Source organism: Miniopterus schreibersii (genome assembly GCF_964146895.1).
Source record: "Miniopterus schreibersii genome assembly, chromosome: 14".
Taxonomy (NCBI): domain Eukaryota; kingdom Metazoa; phylum Chordata; class Mammalia; order Chiroptera; family Miniopteridae; genus Miniopterus; species Miniopterus schreibersii.
In genome coordinates this window covers 31321103-31344383 of record NC_138114.1, presented here as the reverse complement: position 1 = coordinate 31344383, position 23281 = coordinate 31321103, and the positions used below count along the sequence as shown (strand labels likewise).

At 38.8% G+C, this 23281-nt stretch overlaps 1 protein-coding gene across 13 annotated transcripts in view; it reads left to right on the top strand.

Annotated features, from left to right (window-relative positions):
• Positions 1–23281, top strand: part of SGMS1 (sphingomyelin synthase 1) — a 225450-nt gene that overhangs the window by 115581 nt on the left and 86588 nt on the right. For 3 of the 13 annotated variants that reach the window (XM_081157510.1, XM_081157503.1, XM_081157509.1), the window contains 4 exons: positions 1610–1749; positions 8119–8227; positions 16387–16548; positions 22334–22414. The gene's annotated coding sequence lies outside the window, so the exon portion shown is untranslated. The remainder of the gene's footprint in view (positions 1–1609; positions 1750–8118; positions 8228–16386; positions 16549–22333; positions 22415–23281) is intronic. The other 10 variants (XM_081157508.1, XM_081157512.1, XM_081157502.1 and 7 more) reach the window with 4 other exon arrangements.

Below are 23281 nucleotides of genomic sequence, written 5' to 3'. Positions count from 1 at the left end.
TTTACTATAATTTTAATGGGGATTTAGAAAGAAGCAGAGATAAACAGCCCTATTCCATTGGCTACCTATACTCCCAAAATCCATATTGCTTTTTAAATTGATACTTAATAGGCTTTTAGAAAATGTTGTCTCGTATTTTCTATTGTTAGGTCCTACCTCCAAAAATAATTGCTCATCTCTCTATTCCTTTGCTTCCTTTAGTTAACTAGTTTCTGTCAAATGACATATAAGTTACTTCCCAAAACATTATTTCATTATTCAAAATAAACTGAGATTTTTTTTTAATCTGAGACTTAGTGATGTCTTAAATATAAGGTGACACCCTATTTCCTGAGATACACTGTTTTGGGGAGAACCCCTTGATTTATCTTTAGGTGTATATACTATATATACATACACACACACACACACACACACACACACATATATGTTGGTATTATCAAGTGATGCTCTTTTTTATCTAAATATATTTTACTCTTAACTTTAATGGAATACTTGTAAGCTAATATAATGACAAGAGAGTCCTATGTTATTTTTAGTTAGTTGTTTCAGTGGCTTTCTTTGTGACTGTGTTGATTATTTCCAGCGTAACACTATTTATGGCAGACAGAATAAAGAATGATTAAATGAGGGATTGCCTGGTATGACTAGGTCCTCAGGGACTATCTAGAGAGGTTTGTTTGTTTTTTTGTTTCCAAGAATTGTTTCTTCGCAAAGTTAAGCCTGTTAGTTGGCTCAAGATATCAGTTACTCAGTTTGGTATGTGGAAGTCCCTAGGATTTTTATCCTGGGGTCCAAGGTTGGGCTTAGATCCTCCAGAATTTGAGTGGTAGTAGAATGGGCTTAGCTTTCAGGTACTTAGTGATGCGTGGCTTATATGATCCTGGATGAGATTGAGAATTCACTTCTAGTAGATTATTCTAGGGGGGAAAATGGAATGTTACTGATTAAATGAAACATGATAAAAATAAAATGCTACCTTGCTAGCTACCGTTGGGTTCCACATTCTCTCACGTATAAGTACACATGACTATAAATGAAAGACTATATGAACAACTAGCTCTATTCTTTGTCACATGCAAAACATTATCTCTAGCGGTTATACAATACCCATTTTCACATCTGCAACTGTAAAAGGTATCATTTATGAGAGTAACATTTGGGTCTTAGAGAAATGACCATCTTTTTTATCAGTCAGCTTGTAAAGAGGGTATCTTAGTAGTTACCCTTTGTTTTCATATTGAAGATGCTGTACCTAAGTTGTGAAATTCAGTTACTTGTAGACAATTAATGATAGTAAGTAAATCTATAGAAGAAATACCTCTGTGTGATAGAGGGCTACAAACTTTAGTTTTCAATTAAGAAAAGGTGGGATAAAATTTATGTTATGTATATTTTAGAACAACAAAAAAGCTGAAGAAAGAAAGAAAAACAAGGTGGAGGTGGAGTGGAAGGTGGGGAAGGTCAATTGTGAATATTTTGTTTCCAATCTAATACTTGAATGATTTTATTTATAGTGGGGTCTACTGGATTCATAAGGTCTCTTCAACCGTAGCATTTTATGATTCCGTTTTGAAGTAGTTAAGCTTAAATTGCTCTTTTCTTCTAGGTACACCATTGAGTTCTTTGGGAGGCACAAAAGTGTTTGGGAAACTTGTGAAATAGAAGACAAGACCCTGCCTCAGGAAGCGTACATGAGAATAAATTTAAAGGAACCTATTGACAAATGCTTAACAGTAGCTGTTGGAGGTATGTAATAACTTAGAGCTTGGATTGGATGCCGTGCAATGCACTCTGCTGTACTAAGTCACGCTGAGCCAGTCTCTGGGAATAGAGCTCGTTCTTAGGGCAGAACCTCACCCTGTGGTCTCAAGTATTAGTGGCTGTTCTCTAAACTTGACTGTGTACTGGGATTTCACTCTTAACCCTTCCTTGAGCAGCTCAGACTCAGCCCCTCTAGAGTCCTTCCTATTTCCTGAAAAACAATAAAGATGATAGAGGTAACAGTGGACTCTGGGCAGATGAAAGTGATAACAGGTTTCTAGCCGGAGACCTTACTGCCTTCTTTTCTGGGAATAGGGCGGTTGGTATCAAAGCTCACTGAATGTGTGTCCTTTGAATCAGGTGTTTTTTATTGGCTTCACTCTTACCTTGGAGGACATCAAGGTTGTATCTGTTTGGGTGGTGGCTGTATGGGCTTGACTGGTTTCCTGTTAGTCATTAACTTTGACCTGTTTGTCTCCTTGACCCCTTGACCCCACTCCTCCACGTGTCAGTTACATGGTTATTTCATTTTCTTGCTTTATAACCTTTAATGCTTTTTATTTTAATCCTCATTTAAGGATATGTTTCTGTTGATTTTCGAGAGAGAGAGAGAGAGAGAAAAAGACGGAGAGAGAGAGAAACATTGATGTGAGAGAGAAACATAGATCGGTTGCCTCCTGTACACGCCCAGACTAGGACTGAACCCGAAACCTAGGTATGTGCCCTGACCTGGAATCAAACCCCTCAACATTTTGGTGTATGGGACGACACTCCAATGTACTGAGCCACCCAACCAGGGCTAGCCTTTAATTTTTATCTCCTCAATAACATATCATCAAGGTCAGGGTCACTCATTATTTCACATGCTATGACTTTCAGTGCCTGGCATTTGATGCACTGGCTCATTTTTTTATGGCATAGCCTGTCATGTTATATATCACCTTGATCCTTTAGGATTTTCTTTTTTTCATGTATCAATATAGAACACTATAGACATACCCCTGGCCTGTGTATTTTACACCTCTGATCATCATACAATCATGAAAACATTAAACAAGTTCAATTTTCTAGATGAAGATACGGAGGTTCCAAGTGGTTGGATAACTGGCCTACTGTTTCCTAGGGCATTTAAGTGGCAGAAATGAGATTCAGCACTAGATCTGCCTTCTCATACTGTGTGTTGTGGAGACAGTATGCCAAGCTGTCTCCCCTTTTTGAAGCAGGGTTTGAAAAATATTCTAATGCTTGTGGAATTTTAATCTTCTGCTCTACTTTTTTCACTGTTATTTGCTACTTTCCCTCATTTCATGGCATCTTATTTGGTTTATAGTTATATTTACATTTGATTAGCATATTAAAATTAAATATTTTCAACAGTTACTGTTCCATACTTTTACTGAGTATATTTTTGGTATGAGACAGTATTGAAATATGCCCCCCCTTTTGAAACATAGGTGCTGATACCTCTATTGATACATTCTGAGTTGATCACAAGGCCAGTATAGGAGATAGGAGGAGTGGACCTTTATATTCCTAATGCAGTCTGATTGTGTCTGTGACATTATTTACACCCCATCCAGATCCTTTCAATTTCGAGTTAGTGAAGATGACGTAGGAGAGGAATGATGAGATTTTGCCAGAAATCTTGTGTAGTTCACATTGTTGTTTCAGAGTCTGAATTCTTTAAAATGAAGAACATTTACTCAAGTGCTTAGTGTTCGCTCAGGGATCACTTTCACTGTATATAGCTGGTCAGGTTGCCCTGAAGGATGTGAGTTTTAAGTTCAAGTGAGTGTAAGAATAAATAGTATCCACTTTTGTTTTTCAGTAGTCGGCTACATGATTTGAAGGTCTGTGTATTTAGGCTTCTAAAATATTTTTATTAAATTAGCACGTGCTGTGTATACTGATAATCCTAGGAGGAAGGTGTGGTCAACCATCTTTGAAAGGTGAACAAACTGAGGCTTGTGAGGTTATGAAGCTTGCTCAAGCTCATGCATTTAGAGAACGGTGGAGCCAAAACTTGAACCTAGATTTGTTTGATTTCACAAACCGTGCTTTTAACAATCACACTGCCTTGCGGATTACACACAGTGGTGACAATTAGATTACAAACATGTCCAAGAATTTTTTTAGTCTTTGCATTAATACAAAGGCAGTCTTAACAGAGGAAGGAGCCTCATCCTCACAGAACTGAAGACTTCTACTGAAGGCCTGGTGCGGTCACTGAGGAGGTTGCATCCAAATAGTGACAATTCTTGTTTATGATGGACTGAGCTATTCTTTAGAACTGGGAGGTGTGTCTACTCCGGCCACATGTCATTTCCCACAATGCGCTTACTATGCTTCCAGGAGCAATTAGGCTCAACTCACTTTAGCAGTTGCATGAGCAGCTGTTTCTTCCAAAGCAATTGGGACTGGAGTTTGGCCAAATAATCACACAGTAAAGGACAACTCTGGCATTTATTTATGAATCTCAAAGTTTACAAAATATTACAAACCTCAAAATTCCAGGTGGTATACTGTATCTAGTTTAGTGTAAGGAAAATTTCTTTTTGTTTTTAAATGTTTATTTTTGTTTGTTTTTTCATTTTAGTGAATCTAAATAGAAAATTTGGTAAGCATTGAAACAACAAAATACAAAACACTCAGGACACATTGGAGTCAAATAGGATCCAAGCTGTCTGCATTCTGGTTGCTATAGCTCCTGACCTACTTTCTGCCACAGTATAAGGCTACACTTTTTGTACACTGTACAACCCACAAGATAAGAATGACTGGCACCCCTGAAATTGTGTGGTGTTGAAGCCCTGTGTATATTCGTCCATCCATCCATCCATCCATCATCCATCCATCCATCATCCATCCATCCATCATCCATCCATCCATCATCCATCCATCCATCCATCCATCCATCCATCCATCCATCCATCATCCATCCATCATCCATCATCCATCCATCATCCATCCATCCATCATCCATCCATCCATCATCCATCCATCCATCATCCATCCATCCATCCATCATCCATCCATCCATCCATCCATCCATCCATCCATCCATCCATCATCCATCCATCATCCATCCATCATCCATCCATCATCCATCCATCCATCCATCCATCCATCCATCCATCCATCCATCCATCATCCATCCATCCATCCATCCATCCATCCATCATCCATCATCCATCCATCCATCATCTATCCATCCATCCATCATCCATCCATCCATCATCCATCCATCCATCCATCCATCCATCCATCCATCCATCCATCCATCATCCATCCATCATCCATCCATCCATCCATCCATCATCCATCCATCCATCCATCCATCCATCCATCATCCATCCATCATCCATCCATCCATCATCCATCCATCCATCATCCATCCATCCATCCATCCATCATTCATCCATCCATCCATCCATCCATCCATCCATCCATCAGCTATTGAGCATCTCTACTTTGTGCCATGCACTGTTCTAGATACTAGACCACAGTAGTAAACAATGCAACCAGGATCCCTTCTCTCAGGGAACTTACAGTCCAATGGGAGTGGGCAGGGTGGTTCAGAGGGACACGTGAGAAAGAGGTATATAAGCAAGGGCGTTTCAGACATGGGTAAGTGCTGAAGACAACAAAACAGGGTGACAGAGTGTCTTAGGGTAGGAAAGACTTTTAAATTTGATTTAAAATGTACAACCTGTGTCTTGACTATTTAATGCTTGTAACTACCTATATTTTTATATTCACCAGCTTTCTTAAAATAATTATGAGAAAAAGTGAGAATCCTCTGTCAAAATTGTGTATTCTTTGGGAACCAAGGAATTAAGATGTTTCTCAAGGTACCAGCATTCTGTGGTGGAAACTGAGATAACTTGTTTTTTTAACTGGTTTGTGAAAATTGAATTTAAAAATAACAATTAATTGCTTGCATATAGCCTGTAAAAAAAATTTTTAATCCATTCCAGGGAAAAATGATACATATTGCTCATAAGGATTGAAGATAGAGAAATTCAGGAAGTGCAGGGTGACCAGGGCTCTGGTTTAGGCGCTTGCCTCCTTCCCAGCTCCCCCACCTTTACTGTCGCTATGACTTTATTGTCACCTCACAGGTACGTTTAAAAGAATGCTGAGTCCTCTTCTTCGGTAGTTATTGGTAGAGTAGTTTAAGGCATCTAGCATGTCATTCTGTAGAAATGGAATTTCTGTTTTTGTTGCTTTGTTTTTAGCAGGGGCGTCTAATAGATGAGGTAGGAGAACAGTTAGGGCAGAGATCAAAAAATTATTTAAAACTTAGGTACAAGCTCAGACTCCCCTTTTAATTTGAATGTTTGCTGTAAACAGTCGGGTGAAGTCAGGAATGAGGTGGAGAGTAATTGCCTGTAATACACTTTCTGAGTTGGCGGAGACCCTGATGTCTTTGAGACATTACTTATTAAAATGAGATTGATTTGTACAGGAAGCAACTTAAATACTCTTATGTAGGGAAGGGATTGAGTGAACTATGGTGCATCCACACAATAGAGGGTTAATAGGGAGGATCTCTATGAAAGAAAGTATGGAATGATTTCTAGGGGTATATTTTAAGTGGAAAATATAAAATACAAAAGAATATATGTAGTATGCTATCTTTTATGTAAGAAAGAAGAGAAAACAACAACAACAACAAAATATATATATATCTGCTCATTTGTGTAAGAAAAAAACCATAGGATGGGTGAGTGGAACAGAATGGAATGGATGGTGATGGGAATGAGGTAGAAGGAATGGAGACAGTATCACTCCTCTGAGTATATCTTTTGTGTATTTCTGACATTTAGAATTATGTTAATGTTTCTCACTCTGTGTGTGTGTGTGTGTGTGTGTGTGTGTAATGTGTGGATATATAGGGTGTCCCAAAAAATGTATAACACACTTTGAATAATTATAAAGGCAGTGCTTGTTAAAATACATTTCATTTTCAAAATTGAGCTATCAGCTGTTAAACTGTGTATACATTTTTTGAGGGGCACCCTGTGTGTGTGTATATACATATATATATAAATTCCTTTACTATGTTTGCAACATTTTAAAGTCTGAGATTATTTCAAAATAAACACTTAAAAATTTACACAAAAAATAAAATGAGATTGATTTTTCTTCATTGACTTGATTAATTAATTACTTGCCTAATATTTTACTCTGTCATATAATTTTACCCTTCTAAGTAAGATTTGATTTCTAAATAACCCCCTCATTATGAGGAGGTTATTTGTTATATATTTTTTGTTATGTGCTATTTGCTGTGGGTCCATATGAGGATGTCCTGAGAGATTCTGATTTACTCTGATCCTTTAATTCAGTGTTACTTCATTTGATTCTGAATTAGTGGAACATAGTGAAAAGGTGTGTGGTTAATAGAATATGCCAGTGATATGAAAAATAAATCAGTCTCAAGAAGAAATATGTGCCACTCATTAACCTAAGTGAATCACACACTTGTGAACTTTTTTAAGAATCTCATGTTAGATCAGTTTTGCAGAGAAGGACCTGCTATCCAGGTTACTGATTTAACACACATAGCCCTCCCCAGTGGCCCATCCCTCAGTCAGCATTGCTGCATTAGAACAGTTTCCTGGCATCAGCAACATATTTGGCAAGACTTAAACTAATGAACAATTTTTTAGCATATATTATGATGCAAAGCAAGTGGAATAAATGTCCATATAGATTGGTAGCAAGTGATGATGGTCAGAGCAGGGATAATGATTGCTTGGTGCAGTTATATATTTTGAGATTTTGAAAGTTAGTGGTGTATTTTAGATATCTGCCATGGAAGGAACCAGAAATATAACATGGAAAGTACGCTGGCTGGATTAATACCACAATTTGTCAGCTGCACACTTATACAAGACCATATTATGATTAGAAATTTTAAAATTAGTATTTGAAGTGCTTGGGGTTTATTAAATTGTGTTAGCATAACATAGCTGCACATTTAGCCTTGAGAAGTGGCTGTGTGTTTTTAAAATATTGTACTGTTTACTTTGACTTGGCATTGGTGGAAGTAGTTTCTAAGGAAAATGGTTTGCAACCCATGTTATAAATATTTCCAGGCTTTTAAATTATTTAACTCAAAGCATTCACTATTCATTATTTTCTGTTCAGAATTTGAGAACATACTTTTTGTAGTATTTTCTTTTTATCATCACAGTTGAATTTTTCATGCATTGCGTGACATTTCTGAAACTTATATCTATGATATTTTTAATAAATTGAGTAAATTTAGGTTGACAAAGAAAGTTCACTCATTTTATTTTATTTTTTTAATCCTCACCCAAGTATATTTTTTCCATTGCTTTTCAGAGAGAGTGGAAGGGGGAAAGAGAGAGAAACATTGATGTGAGAGAGACACATTGATTGATTGCATCCCGCATGTCCCCCGACCGGGCTGGGTATCGAGCCTGCAGCCGAGGTACGTGCCCTTGGCTTGAATTGAACCTGGGCCCCTGCAGTCCGAGGGCCGACGCTCTAACCACTGAGCCAGACCAGTTAGGGCAAAGTTCATTTTAAAAGAATCCTTAAGAAATCCTTTAGTAAAATGAGGAAAGCTTCCTTGATGTTGATAAGTCTTTTTCTCTTTTTTATTCAGGGGTTTTTAATCTTGGGCACTCTTCTGGTAATTTTTTATATTACATTCAAAGATGTGTTGGGTATTTTTGCTTTGACTATATATAAGTATTTCTATCTATATTAATTTGTGAAAGAAACCATAGTGGAAAACAAAGATTATTTAAGTAATAGCTCATCTATAGAATTTTTTTCTCCTAAAATGTTTGGTGGAAAAATGTTCATTATTAACGTACCCACGTACAAACTACCACACAATCAGAAAACCAATTGTTAAGAAAAATATTTGAAGGTATGATTATTGTCCTGACATTCTCACATTCTATTGCTTTTCTTTTTTGTTGAAATGGATAATCAAAGTAAAAAGTGACTTAGTTATTTTTTCTCACCGTTGGACCCTAGTTGGGGTTAGTAGCCAGGAGGTGAAGAACACATAACAGCCACTTGTAACCCAGAGTCTGTTGGCAGACACACTCCTCTCTTCCATTTTGATTACTGGAAAGAAATATATAAATTTCTTATTCTTATCACAATAACCCAGAGTGATCTCACACCCATGGCATGAAGGAGGGGAGGGAATGAGCGTGCTGTATTTGGGAGAACATTCCTCAGTACAGGAAGCACTGAGGCCCAGATACAAACCCAGTCAGCCCTGCCCGGGCAACAAGGTTCTCAAGTGCAGGGTCCCCGGTTCAAACCCATAGTCAAAGCTTGCGCTCTCTCCTCTACCCTGCCTAACTAAAAGGAAATTTTGTTTGCCTTAGTAAGCTTCGCAGCTTCTAGCAAAATGTGTTATACATGGTGAGCACAGACGATTTAACCGTGTCTGCTATTTTCTCTGCTCAGCTAGTAGAACCTCAAAACTCGAACCTCCTTTCACAAGTCTCTTAAGAAGGTTAAGATAACTTTCAGGGAATTACCCTTTCTGCTATTTCTTTAAATTTTTTTCATTTTTATTATTTTGCTTTAAAAATCTTTCTGTTCTTGTTTTATTTGTGAGGTTTCAAAAGAGAACACTCCTAGTTGTGTAGAAACTGACACAAAGCAGTAGCTTAGAAGGGAGAACGAATGGCAGTAGCAGGCGGGACAGTTTTCTCCGTTCTGTTAGGAGATGTCACTTTTGCTGCTGTGTATGCAGAGCCTGTGATGGGTGGCTCACTAGGAATGGTAGACAGCGACACTTTTCAGTGTGAATAATGAAACATTAAATCGGTAGTGGATTGAGTGAAGGTCCCACGTGGACTGTGAACCCAAAGCCTTGCTTGTGGGGAACTACCTTGTACCGAGCAGCTCTTCCCTGTTCCTCTCCCGTTCCCTCGGGAGGGGGGGGGGCGATGACCTGGTCACCACTTCGTTCTGCACCGACCAGCTGAGTTTGGGGGAACCTGCTATGATTTGAGTCCATAGGTGCTGCTTTTCTTTCTTGGTCAAAATGAAGAAACCATTTTTAAAGTTCTATTTGGATAAAATATGAGTCAACCAATGTGCTGTTTATGGTATTGTGACTTTGATATTAACTACTGTTAAGTAACCCTGACACATTCTTAGACTTCTGACCAAAGTGATTTGCTGTTTGGTGTTTTTAGTCAGACTCACTGAATGTCAGTGTCGGTAAGAACCTAGTCCAATGTTAAAAATGAGAACCGAGAACTGACCATTGGCTTTAGCAAATGTTGAAGGTCATTGTTGATTTTTAAATGGATAGTTTCAGTGGAGTAGGGGATAAAAGTAGGCTCAGGATCCCTGGCCAGGTAGCTCAGTTGGTTAGAGCATCATCTTGCTACTCCAAGGTTGTGGGTTCAGTCTCTGGTCAGGGCACATACAGGAATCAACCCACGAATGCAGAAGTAAGTGGAACAACAAATCCAAGTTTCTCTCAATCAATTTTTTAAAAAAGTAGGCTCAGGCGAGAATAGAAGGGAAGGGATTTGTATCACGATTAGATTCCCGAGTGTGAGAACTGACCCAACCCATCTCTTTGTTTTGAGGCATAGCTGGAGTAGCCTTCAGATTTACCTTGCATGGGACAACCAGACTAGCTGTGAGGTTGGCATGGAGGATGTGGGCCAGTAGTTCAAGACATAGTTGCCTAATCCCTTTTGCTGTGGGTAGGATAATTTTCTTTAAAAGGTACATGTGCTATTTTTCCTTGAGCTAAGAAACATGGTTATATGTAGTTTGTTACTAAGTAAGTTTTTCTTTCTTTCTTAAGGAAAGGGATAACTGAATTTATTATGTTTATTTCTTACATATTAATCATCAATATTAAATGTTGTGGTTTTAGACGGATAGATAAGAAGTAATGTGTTTTCTCCAAGTGAGGTCTTTACTAGTGTACATTCGAGAACAGTTCTGTAACATTAAGGTAATTGTCTATGGATACCTCTCCCACCAGACTAGAACTCTTCAACGTTAGGGTGTATGTTTTCCTTTTTCATTTTCCTAGTGACTGTCATTTTACCTGGACTACAGTAGGAATTTAACATATATTTTTGAGTAAGATATTAGAACATTTGGATTTACGTTTTATAGTTTATTTTTTAGTCCTTTCGCCGCTGTGTTGTAAAAAGTAACCTTTAAATTAGTAATGGGATAAATAAACTTATAAAACCTAAAGGATAGATTGCTTTAAATTCCTCTTGGTTAGAACAGATATTCAAAGAGTATTTTCATAGGAAGCAGAAAATAGCTCTTTTTCCTTTGCTTTTATTGGGTGTATATTTCAAAAACGGCACGACGGAACTAAACACACACACCTGTTTTTGCTTTAGAAATCATCTGCTAAGGTAACAAGAAGAGAAATAGTGTTGAGCTGTGGGAGACTATATTTCCTTCAGAACCAATTCACATAAATTTTCGTGAACTTTCTTTTAATTCAAGTATAATTTATATACTATGCAATGTACAAATTTTAATTGAACAGTTCAGTGAACCAACATCTCTCTCAAGATACAGAACTTTTCCATCACTCAGAAAATTCTCTTGTGCCATTTTCAGTCAGTTGTCCCACAAGATAATTTCTATGGACAGAGATTTTTATTGACAGGGCTTAGTTTTGCCTCTTCCAGAACTTTACATAATTATACAGAGTGTACTTGCTATGTCTGGCTTCTTTTGCTTCACTTAATGGTGTTTGTGAGATTCATACTTGTTGACATGTATCAATAGTTTGTTTATGTTGCTGAGTAATATTCCATTGTGTGAATTTATCCATCTACCTATTGATGGACATTTGGGTGGGTTACAGTTTTTGTCTATTCTGTGAACATTACTGTACAAGTCTCTTTGTGGAATATGTTTTCATTTCTTTTGGATGTACTTAGAAGTGCATCACTAAAGGAGTTATATAATTAAACATGCTCATCAACAGTGTATGACATGCTCCAATATGCTCCAAGTCTTTGCCAACAGTTGCTGTTGTCATTCTTTTCAATGTCAGCATTCTAGTGGGTGTACTGTGGTATCTTGTGGCTTCCTGTGGTTTCCTTGATGATAATAATGCTGAACATTTTTTTTCATGCATGTATATATTGGCCATTGTTGTATTTTCTTTTATAAGTATCTAGTCAAGTCTTTTGGTGTTTTAAAAATCGGACTGTATGGCCTTTTTTTTTAGATTTATCACTGAAAGTATTACAGATGTCTTCCCCTCCCCCCCCCATTTACTCCCTCCACCCTCCTCCACTCCCCACCCCGTTGTGTGACTATTTAATTCTTGACTTTTTATGCTTTTTAATTCTTGAATTATAATATGTAGTTCTTTATGTATTCTAGAAAGAAGTCCTTTGTCAGATGTATGTATTGTGAATATTTTGCAATTTGGTGGTTGCCTTTTGTTTTTTTAACTGTGTCTTTAAAAAGCAGAAGTTTTAATTTTGATAAAGTCTGATTTATCAGTTTTTTCTTTTATTCATATGTTTTGCCTACTTCATGGTCACAAAGACATTCTCCTTTGTTTCCCTGCTTTAAAGTTTTAGCTTTTACGGTTTTTCTCTGTGAGGTCAGGATTTATTATTCTTTCCATATGGACATCTGTTTGTTCCTGCCCAATTTGTTGAAGAGACTGTCTTTATACCCACTGAATTATTTTGGCACCTTGGTCAAAAAAACATCAGTTAACCATATATGCGAATGTTTATTCCTAGCCTCTGCTCTGCTTTGTTGTTCTATCCGTGTGTCTTCTACCAATGCTGTATTTTGTTGAGGACTTTTGCATATATGTGTTCTAAGTGATATAGATCTATAGTGTTCTTCTATTGTCTTTGTCTGTTTTTGTATTGAGTTCATGTTGGTGTATCCTGTTCCACCTGTTTATCTATCTGTGTCTTTGAACCTAAAATGCATCAGTTGTAGGTAGTATATGGTTGAGCATTGCTTTTTTATGTATTCTGAGTCTCTGCCTTTTAATTGCAAAGTTTAGTCTTTTTACTATAATTATTGATACAGTTAGTTTCAGATCTACCATTTCATTTTTTCCTAAATGTCCCATCCTTGAGACACTTTTGAATCCTTTATCTCCTTTTCTCCCTTTTCTTTGTTTAATTGAATATATTTTAGTGTTACATTGTAATTTCTCTCAACTTTTCAACTATACCTCTTTGGCCTCTTTGCACTATTGTTTTTGTAGTTTCTCTGCAGAATTCAATATTCATCCTTAATAGAAAGTCTTTTTTGAATTAATATTTTATTATTAATATTTTATTATATGTTGTATAAAGATATGAAACCTACAATATGGTTTCAATTGCCACCCCCCAGCCATTGCACTGTTGTCTTCATGTCTTTTATGTCCCTTTGATACAAACTATACAATACAGTATTCTACTCTTAATGTAGCATTTATAAAGTATGTGTATATACACATACAATACTTGATACAGTAGATCTAATAACTATATCTTAAAGAAATTAAGAGAAATCTTTCATTTTTACCTACACATTTACCATTTCCAACATTCTTCATTATTTTCTGTAGATTACAATTTACATCTTGGATTACTTCTCCTCAGTTTGAAGAGCTTTCTTTAGCAGTCATTGCAGTGTAGGTCTTTTGGCAACAGATTCAGTTTTCATTTATATATTCTTATGAGGGGTATAGATCGTCTACTTCCTTCCTCTTTTGGTTGTTTTCTAGTGCATTCAAAGTTAATTTTTATACCTGTGCCCAGTTTGTAATTGTTATTGCATGGGGGGCAACTCTGTCATCATAAAGACAACCTCTTAAAGAATTTGTTTTGTGTGGTTTATTTCAGATCTTGTAAAGAGGTGTCAAATCTTATTTTCATTTGGAGTTTAAAAATATCTTCAAGTCATGTATAATGGATGAGACTGTTGTCACTCACCAATGTAAACACAAGACAATACTTATGAAATACGTAGTATTTGTGAAAAGCAATGTAAGATATTTTTTTAAAGGATTTTTATTTTTATTTATTTATTTTTTTAATCCTCACCCGAGGATATTTTCTTTATTGCTTTTCAGAGAGAGTCACAGGGAGAGAGAGAAACGTCGATGTGAGAGAGACACATCGATTGTTTGCCTCCTGTATGTGCCCTGACTGGGTCCGGGGATTGAGACTGAAACTGAGGTACATGCCCTTGCCCAGAATGGAACCGGGGACCCTTTAGTCGGTGTTGCTGATGCTCTAACCACTGAGAAAAACCTGGTAGGACAGAAATGTAAGATATTAAAGCACACTCTATGATGGGAAACTTGGTAATCTCTCTGATTCAGAAATAGGCTAATGCTCGATAACCACGTGAATTGAAGTTTAACATACTTAGTATATGTATTTAAAGACTCAGTGTAGGCACTGGAAATAAATTTCAAGTAACCACTTCAGTATTCCTAATGTCTGGCTGCCAATTTCTGATCCATATAAATAACCTTTAAGAGAGGACATCTCACTTGTAAAGTTTGTTATCTGCCCCTCATGCATTTTGGTCACTGAAATTGGTTAGGTAAGTTAGCACAGTTCTGAGGTCAAGACCAGAGAGAAATTAGGCCAACTTAAAATATATTGTGCTTCAGGTAAGTAAAAATGTAGTTCGAAACTGAAATTAACACCCTCAGCATTGGAACTGTTTTGCTTTTGTCTGCTGATGCTCTCACTGTGGTAAAATGTACCGTCATGATGATTTTGGTAGGAATGGGTGAACATTTAAGGAGGTCAGAAACATTTTTTTTTGCTCTGTCAGCAAAGCTATGTTAAAGAATAACAGCATTGCCCTGTTCCCCCTTTTCCCTGTGTGTTATGTTTCTTTTTAACAGCTTTGAAGTATTGCCTAATCAGCAAGAGATTTTTGTTTGAAATAAATTTTTAAAAAACTCTTTACAAAAATATGTGGTCATGGTATAAAAAGAAGAAAATACTGACAGTGAAAAGGAAGAAAATGAAATTAATCCAAATCCCTCTAATCGGTACAACCAGTATGGGAGGCATTCTTTTAGGGTCTTTTGTTTGTTTTAGTTTATAAAAATGGATCACACTGTATGTATTTTATAATATGCATTTTTTCTCACTTAGTTCAAACAGTTCAATATGTGTGTGGACGTTTGTGCTTTTATATATGCTGTATTTATTTAAACAAAAGGAAATTGTGCAGATACTTGTTTTAAATCTATCCAGCTAAATATCTTTGGATATGCTGGGGCCTACAATAATGAAAATTTTAGCATTAACTGAAACCACATTTACTTTGTTTAACTGATGAGCATGAGAGAAACTTCTTTGCAGCTTCTACATTAACAAACTTAGGAATGGGTGGCGTGCTCTTATTCTGTTTGAACGTAGGGGCAGTTTACTTCCTGGGACCTGGACATAATCTCTCCCCGGCTTTATTGCATCATACATGGTCTAGGTTAGAAAAGCCCCAGAGTTGCTCTGCAAAATCATGCTCTGCTAATCATCTCCAGCTATATATTTAGTCACTCAGCGTAGTGTCATTTGAAACGCCAAAGCCTTCCCATTGCCATCCTTGTACTTGGCGTTGAGCAAGGCAGCTTTCCAAGGTTTATGGTCTAGCCAGGAAGCAGTTGTTTAGCTGGGGAGGGAGCATAGGTATCCTGAGAGTAATAAGTTCATGTCATTCGAGCGTATGGCAGGTGTCTTGACATCAAACATCTGGGATGTTTGAGGAAAGTTTCTTGGAGAAAAATATGTTTAAGTTGATACTTTAATGAGGAGTAAGATTTTAGGTAGGAAAATGGGACAGGAAAAGTCAGGGGTAGTTTTCCAGGGGAAGGAACTGTCAGAGATGGAAGCCAGGATTCATTCAGTTGCCTCTGTTCATGACAGTTTTCTTTCATAGTTACTTTTGGAACATTGGGGTGATTTTTCCCATAATCATCCATGTAAAATATAACCGGGCTTAACTGCTATGTGAGTCCTAATAGACATAGTGTTTCTTTGAATGTTAATAACTTCAGATAAACTAAGACTGAACAAATGCATCATTTCAGTGTCTTAATCAAAAGGCTGTGCAGACTAGGTGCTTGTGGGAATAGTATCCCCTGGGTGTTTGCTGCCAGCTGAATGATTATGTTGTCCCTAGATTTTTTTTTTTTTGGTGGCTGTAGCATCTTTCTGTTTGCTTCTTTAGTATCTCATAGGTTTCCTGTGGAGGCCAGGTGACCATCTAGGCCAGGGGTTAGCAAACTATAGCTGGAGGCCAAATCTGGCCTTAGACCTGCTTTTATAAATACAATTTTGTTGGCACACAGTCGTGTTCATTTATTTACATGTTACCTATGGCTGTTTTTGCACGATAATGGCAGAGTTGAGTAACTGCAAAAGATGCCATATGCCCTTCATAGCCTAACGTAATATACTCTTTGGTCCTTTACAGAAAACGTTTGCTAACCACTAGTTTAGGAATAGTCCATGACCAAGTACCTCCCATCATTTCTATGTTTTGGTTGGTGCTTCTAATATTTTCCACAGCCAGTGTGCTGTTTGTCGCCTTGGTTGTCTGATTTTTCTTTCTTTTCTCTTTTTTCACCAGTTATCCAGACTGTGCTAGTAAATCAGTGGGGCGACACATCACATGGCGTCACATCACACTGCATCGCTGCTAGTCTTTGTTTTCGGCTCTTCTCTTCGGTTTTGATCACTGCTCGTGCTCGGAGGCTTTTCCCATCACTTCTCACTTCTCAGAGACCTTGAGGTAAAAAAGCACAAACTGGCTCCACTAGAAGAACTGTGTTTCAGGTCAAGCCCTGCCACTTAGAAAGTAAGCTTAGGTATGTCACTGTCCTTCTCTGAGCCTCAGGTTCTTTTTCTAAAAATGGAGATAATGCTACAGCTGCCCTACCTACAGCAGGAGTGTTGTAAGCACCAGGGCAGGTAAATGCCAGTGTATCTGTCATTTGTTTTTTTCTGTAAATCTGGTGGTGCCAGGTGACTGACTTCTTTCACTTATGTGTATTTGTGACAAAGTTAATTTTGCTTTTACATTTATTATGGAATAAATATCTTTTGTTTTTACTTTGAAAGTTTTGCTCAGGCAACACTATGGAAAACTGTTCTTACTCATACAGTTTGAGTAAGAAAGCATGAAGCTTAAATTATCTGCATTAAATATCCCGGTAGCACAAAATCAATATTACTGAATGAAAGCCCTTTTAAATGTAGTTTTAAAACCAGAAGCACTGCATTTTTGAGATAAAGGGAGAATCAAATGATAAACCTAGAAATTAGAGACATTTTTATCCCTGGGTCAGCCTTCCAGGCTCTGGCCTTTGACAGAGCCTCTCTCCCCCTTCCCCTCCTTGCTCAGAAGGACATGTGGTTGCACAGGGACTCCTCCCTCACTTCCCTTCTGTGTTAGTCATCTAGAGCTACAGAACAATAGCACTACAAACTTCACAGCTTAATCAGTGCACAGACTGTCCCACCGTCCCTGTGGCTCAGGAATCTGGTCATGACGTAGCTAGGTACTTTACAAGGCTGCAGTCAAATGTCAACCAGGCTCCTGCCTTATCTGAGGCTCAAATGGGAAAAAATTTGCTTCCGAGCCCATATGATTGTTGTCAGCTTCTTGGGGGCTCTGGGGCTGAGGGCCTGAGTTTCTCGTTACCTGTCAGCTGGAGGCTGCCCTCACTATAGGCAGCTCACCACATGGACCTGGCTTCTTCAGAGTCAGCAAGGAGTAGGATCTTGTGGCAGCATGGACATGACAATATTATGTGCTGTAACCACGTGGATTCCATCATTTTTACCACATTCTGTTGGCTATAAGCAAGTCACAGGCCCCACCCCCTCTCAAGGGGAGGGGGTTACACAGGCCTGGATAGTAAGAGACGGGGTCCTAGGGGCCATTCTAGAGCCTACTGCATAGGAGGCCTGGCAGGAGTATGGCTTCTCTTCACCCTTACTCCTCTGTGCGTTCTCCTACTTAACTAGGAACGTTTTCTATCCCTTCTGTCTTCTTCCCTCCTTCTCACCTGCAGAGAATTCAACAGCCGTGATGGCTTTTCTTTCTCTTTTTGGCTGTAGAAATGGAAGAAAGGGATAGCAGAAACTCTGCCTTGGTAAGCAGCTCTCATGCTGATTGCCCTCCCTGACAGCTGGTATTTTGAATGTGTGACACCTTCCCTAGCGGTGTTTCTAAGTCATAATATGGTTTATACAACGGACCTAAGTGGGATCGTCTCAGCTTGTGTGTCTCCTGGTCACTGCTGTCTGTAGCAAGCACTGAATTCCAAACTAGATCACTCTCACAGCGCATCCTTTTAGGATCTCTTGCTAGGACTGTTTTTAGAGTCATGAGCTGTTTTGGTCCTGTTACTCTTTGGCCCGATTCACTTCCCCTTTGTATTATGTCCCTGTTCAGTCATTCTTGGGTGTTTCTTGCCTTTCTCTGGCCTGCTCTGGTCTTCCTCAGTCCTTAATGAGGGACTTCCTCCTTGCTGAGGAGACACTGTCATTCAGTGGTTGAGAGCAAGGACTGAAGGCGGACTGCCCGGGTTTGAGTCGCAGCTCTGCCCTGTGTTAGCTGGGGAATCTCAAGCAAGAGATTGAGTTTTGTGTATATAGGGCTGGTATTTACCTTTTTCATTTTCCCACTGGCCAACAAGCTGCTGCGACTCTCACCCAAGATATATGCACAGATAGAGGAGCAATTTGTGCTTTATTGCTGAATGAAACTACCTCGAGCCATTTCTGGTCTCCTGGTGAAGTGGCTGGGAGCACATCTGAGCTTAGAACAGCTCTTCTTTTACGGACATCATCCCTGGTACCTGCTTTGACTCCTAAGGATGAGGGCAGTACACTCCTCGCAGTAGCAACAGCATTTAGTAAGTGCTTACTGTTTGCCATGGGCCCTCTTCAGTTGTTTGCAGGCATGATGTCTTTGAACCCATATAGCAGCGTTCAGTTGTAGCACTGCTGCTACTCCCATTCTGTAGGTCGGGGTGGGGAATGTCCGGGCCACGGGCTGAAATCACTTGGTCAGGCCCTGCCAAGGCAACCACAGGCAGGACTCGAAATTCAATAAATGTAGGAGCTTTTTTTCAAAGCTCATTTTCAGGTTGATAATTTTTTATGGCCCGTGAATGATGTTATAAATATCCAAATGGCCCTTGGCAGAAAAAAGGTTCCCCGCCTCTGCTGTAGATGAAGAAACTGAGGCTTAGAGAAATGAAACAATATCCTCAAGGTCTTCAGGGCAGACGGGGAATGCAGTTCTGTGTGATTGCAAAACACATGCTCTTAATGACCACAGGGCACTGCCTCCATGGAGGCAGCCCAAACCCTTAGGAGACTAGAACCTAAGAATCCAAAACAATTACGTCTTGTGGGTGCAAGAGCTTTTATCCACTTCTGTGGCCTTAGTGCAGATGTCATCCTCTAGCCTCTTAGCTCTGAAATGCTCTTGCTTTTGATGCCCACCCGTTTCCTCCCACCTTGTGGCAGCAAGCTTGGCCTCGCCCTTTAGGAGACCATACATTTAAAAAGGAGTGTAGTCTTTTCAGCCAGGCTTTTGTGTGACTATGGTGGAATCGCAACATTGAATGTGAAGATGATTAAGAACTCCTTGGCTTTGAATAATCCCATCCAAGAGCCGTACATTCAGATCGTCCTCTTAAATGCGTCAGCTAAGTTAATTGCTTCCATTTGGTGATACTGCCATTGCCCTGCATTCTTTTAAATGGACTGTTTCAAACACTTATACTCCCTTCCCTACGTCCAGGACTTGTGCCAAATGGTTAGTTCATTAAAGTCGGTTGTTGAAGTCACTTTGTAATATTTTTAAATGACCATAGTGATGGGAAATTACCATCTTTGAGGAGGAGATTTGATTCCTTGAACCTATTAAAATTTTTTCCACTGTAGAAAATAAACTGGGTTTTGTTCAGAAATCAGGAGTGACTAAACTGTACTGAGACATTTTCTTGTGGCCAATAATTGTACACTGGTTTTGAAGGGAAAAGAAGAATACTCAAGTATTCTCAGCCGTCAGCATCCTCGGAGTGAGTCCTAATCACATGACTTCGAAGAGGTCCATGAACACTTTTTACAGATAGGAAGTTCTGTTTAAGTGTTGGTATTGCCTCACCTGTATGTCTTTTTTTTTTTTAAAAACATAGCTGACAAATCCACACTGTTGCTGAGACTGTAATATGAAGCTAGCCTGGGTAATAAATAGGGTGCTGCCATTCTCAGGGTGGCTTTTATGTCCCACAGATCCCTGCTGAATTCTTGGCATTACTGTGTACACCAGAAGAATTAGCACTGATGGAAATGATTCATTCCTTTCAAGAATTTATCATAAAAAACAGTCAGTACTGGTATGAAGAATGCTAACACACGCATAGCTGGGGCTTTCTGTTTCCACATTAGTGAAGGCTATCAACTAAAATGGAGACTTTAATTTAAAGCTCCAGAACAACATAGGAGAGTTTTCTATTGATGTCAAAAGTATAATTTGAATCTCTCTCCAAAATATTCACATAGGGAGAGTCTGAATTTAATGAACCGTATACCATGATTGCAATGGTTACCATGAATTTAATAGACTGTCATACTTAGACTAGTAAACGTAATAATTGCAATTATATTTTGGGGCCATATTCTGCGATGGGCACTGAAATGCATCATGTCTAATCTAAATAAGTATCTCCAAGGTAGGTATGCATTGTCCCTATTTTATAGACTTGGAAACTGAGACTTAGAAGGATTAAATTACCTGGCAAGGACCACACTGCAGTTACATAGCAGAGGCGGGGTTCAAGCCTAATTATTTTAAACCTATAAAAAAGCTTTCTGCATTTCCCATCATTTTAAAAGGCTCCCACGCCAAGTGAGCAGGCGTCCAAAGCTATAGCTAGCCATAAGCATGCTCCTCTCAGCCTGGGTGTAATCCAGGAGCCGTTGACTCGTCAGCCCTTCCCTGCTATTTTTATTGATGTTGGCAAGTTCTTTCTTTGTTACTAGGAAACTCTCTGGGTTTACATGGTGTTTGCTTCATTTTCTACCTTCTCTATGCCACAGGCACAAATACACAAACACACTCTAACGGTTTGGATAACTTGAGCTTTCTGTCTATTCTGTAACTGGTACATCAGTGTGTGAAACCATTTTACAGTTATTACTAATCTCTCTGAATGACTTAACACTGAGGCCCCAGGTGAGGAAAGATGGTAGGTTTCTGTTTTATGTGTTGTCTACTTGCTGCTAGATGTTTTGCATATAAAACGAGTGATAGTTGCATTCTGCCTGGTAGAGAAGTTGAGTGTTTCACTTAGTGCTCTTCTGTGAAGGGAAAGAAAGCAGAACTTCTCTCCTTCTATCCCTAGGTTGTATAATGTTATAAAATTAAAAAACAAAAGTAAAATATTCTGAATGTCTTCCTCTTAGAAACATGAAGGCATTTTGCTGGGCATATTCCATTATTTCATGAATTAGAAATCTCCAGTGTCTGAGTTGGACATAAGGACAAAGCAGCAAGTCTGGTCATGGGCATTGTTGGGTGTTCCTGGTGCTGGGATAATGTCCTTGTTGGACAAAAGCATGCTTGACTTTGGCAGATTATATTTTTCATCTTATTTAATCCTTACAACCACACAGTATAGTAGGGGACGTGTGATCCTTTTTCACAAATGAAGAAATTGAGGCTGGTGAAAGAAGTCATTTTCCCAAGGTCAGGTGGCTAGTGAGTGGTAGGACTTTGAACCAAGGTTTAACTTCTGCACTGTAAAGGTTTTACCTATCCTTTGATGGTGTGGGTTGCCTAATCATTCACTTTTCCCATCCTAGAAGTTTTAATCCATTTGAGAAACAGAGCAGGGATTCGAATGGGAATCAACATAGATAGCAGCTTAATTACTGATAAGGCAGAATTAGAGAACAGTCAGTTACTTCCTTGTCTAAAACGCGCCTTGGACCCTCGCATCCCTGACCTGTCACCCAGGGACAGCGGGAGAGAAGCTGGAGCGAGCGCGCTGGCCGGCCGCTGGGCTCCAGGCGGCCCTTGTCCTGCGTCCTGTGTGTAGCTGAGCTGGCTCCAGGTGGCCCTTGCTGCCCAGCTCAGTGCAGCGGCCACACACTGAGCCAGTGCTTTTTCTAGCCCTCCCTGCCAAATTAGTCACTCACTTTTGAGGAGAGGGAAGAAAGGAGTTGGGGAGAGACAGAAAGTGGGCTACTTTAATACTGCTCCCTCCCAGGAAACAGACTAAAAGTCTGTATCCCGAAAACATGAGGGTGGGTATTTTAGGGGTTCTCCATCCCAAATCCCAACAGTAGAAATACTGCCCTTTAAATTTTTTTCCTCTTGGGCTGATCTTTTATGTTACTCTCGTCTTCCTTTCTGATTTTGGAGAGAAAGGAAGAGACAAATGTGTTTTTCTCTGTGTTTTGGGGTATAAAGAAAGGAAAAAAACTAATATAGAAACCAAGGAATGGTCTGTATTAGACAGATAACTGATCCCATTTTTCTCTCCTTACGACAGGTGATGGAAATGTCCTGGAACAGCAGGAGAAGCCGGTAACTTACAGGAAGCCAAGATGACAAGAATTTTAAAAAGTAATCAGTAAGTAAATTTTTGTTAGCCCTTCAGAATTCTTTTGACTACTAGGTGAATTTTCTGTAAGAAACCACAGGAAAAGGATAGCACAAGCAAATAACTTAAAAGTGTAAAGGAGAAACTAAAACTAATTATCAGAAGTACTTCAAAAGATTTTTGCTAACATTTGAGAAATTATTCTTTCCTGGTAGAGTGTGTCATTTTAAGTTGGGTACATCAGTTTGGTGGATAGAGCAGAAATATTTAAAGGTTTAAAAGAGGAATCCTTTTATATTAAACCTCTCAAATACAAATATTCTTGGTCCTGTTGGTTCTGTGGGCCCCATTTCTTACCCGCATATTGTGGGTACATTTTGGGGGTAGATATGAATAAACTTAGTGAACAAGAATAAAACTGAGCTCTTTGTCTACACTCTCCCAATATTCTTCTTTGTGTAGTGTCACTATTTACACCTCAGAAGCTATTAATGTTTGCTAACCATCAGGCGATTTTATGTGGTTGATTTTGGTTTTATTGTGATAATGATAGTGTTAGTATGTGGAGTAGCCAGGTGGAAAGGGTATATATGTTTGAGTCAGACATTCATAACTCTGACTCTTGCTCTTGTGCTTTTTAATAGTTACTCACTCTCTGAACCTCAGTTGACTCATTTGTATATTGGATTTGATATGAGTCAATACACAGGTCAAAGACTGTGTGGCTAGTACTTTGTGTCATGATTGGTACATTACAGGGCACAGTAGAAGTAGTTACTTTCCTTCCTTATATTTGTATCTTGACTTACAGTTTACAAGCCTTTATTTTGACTCAGAAGATTAGCCAGCTCAACTTCCTTAGCTACTATTAGGCAGTGGTGGGTTAAGATCTGGCCC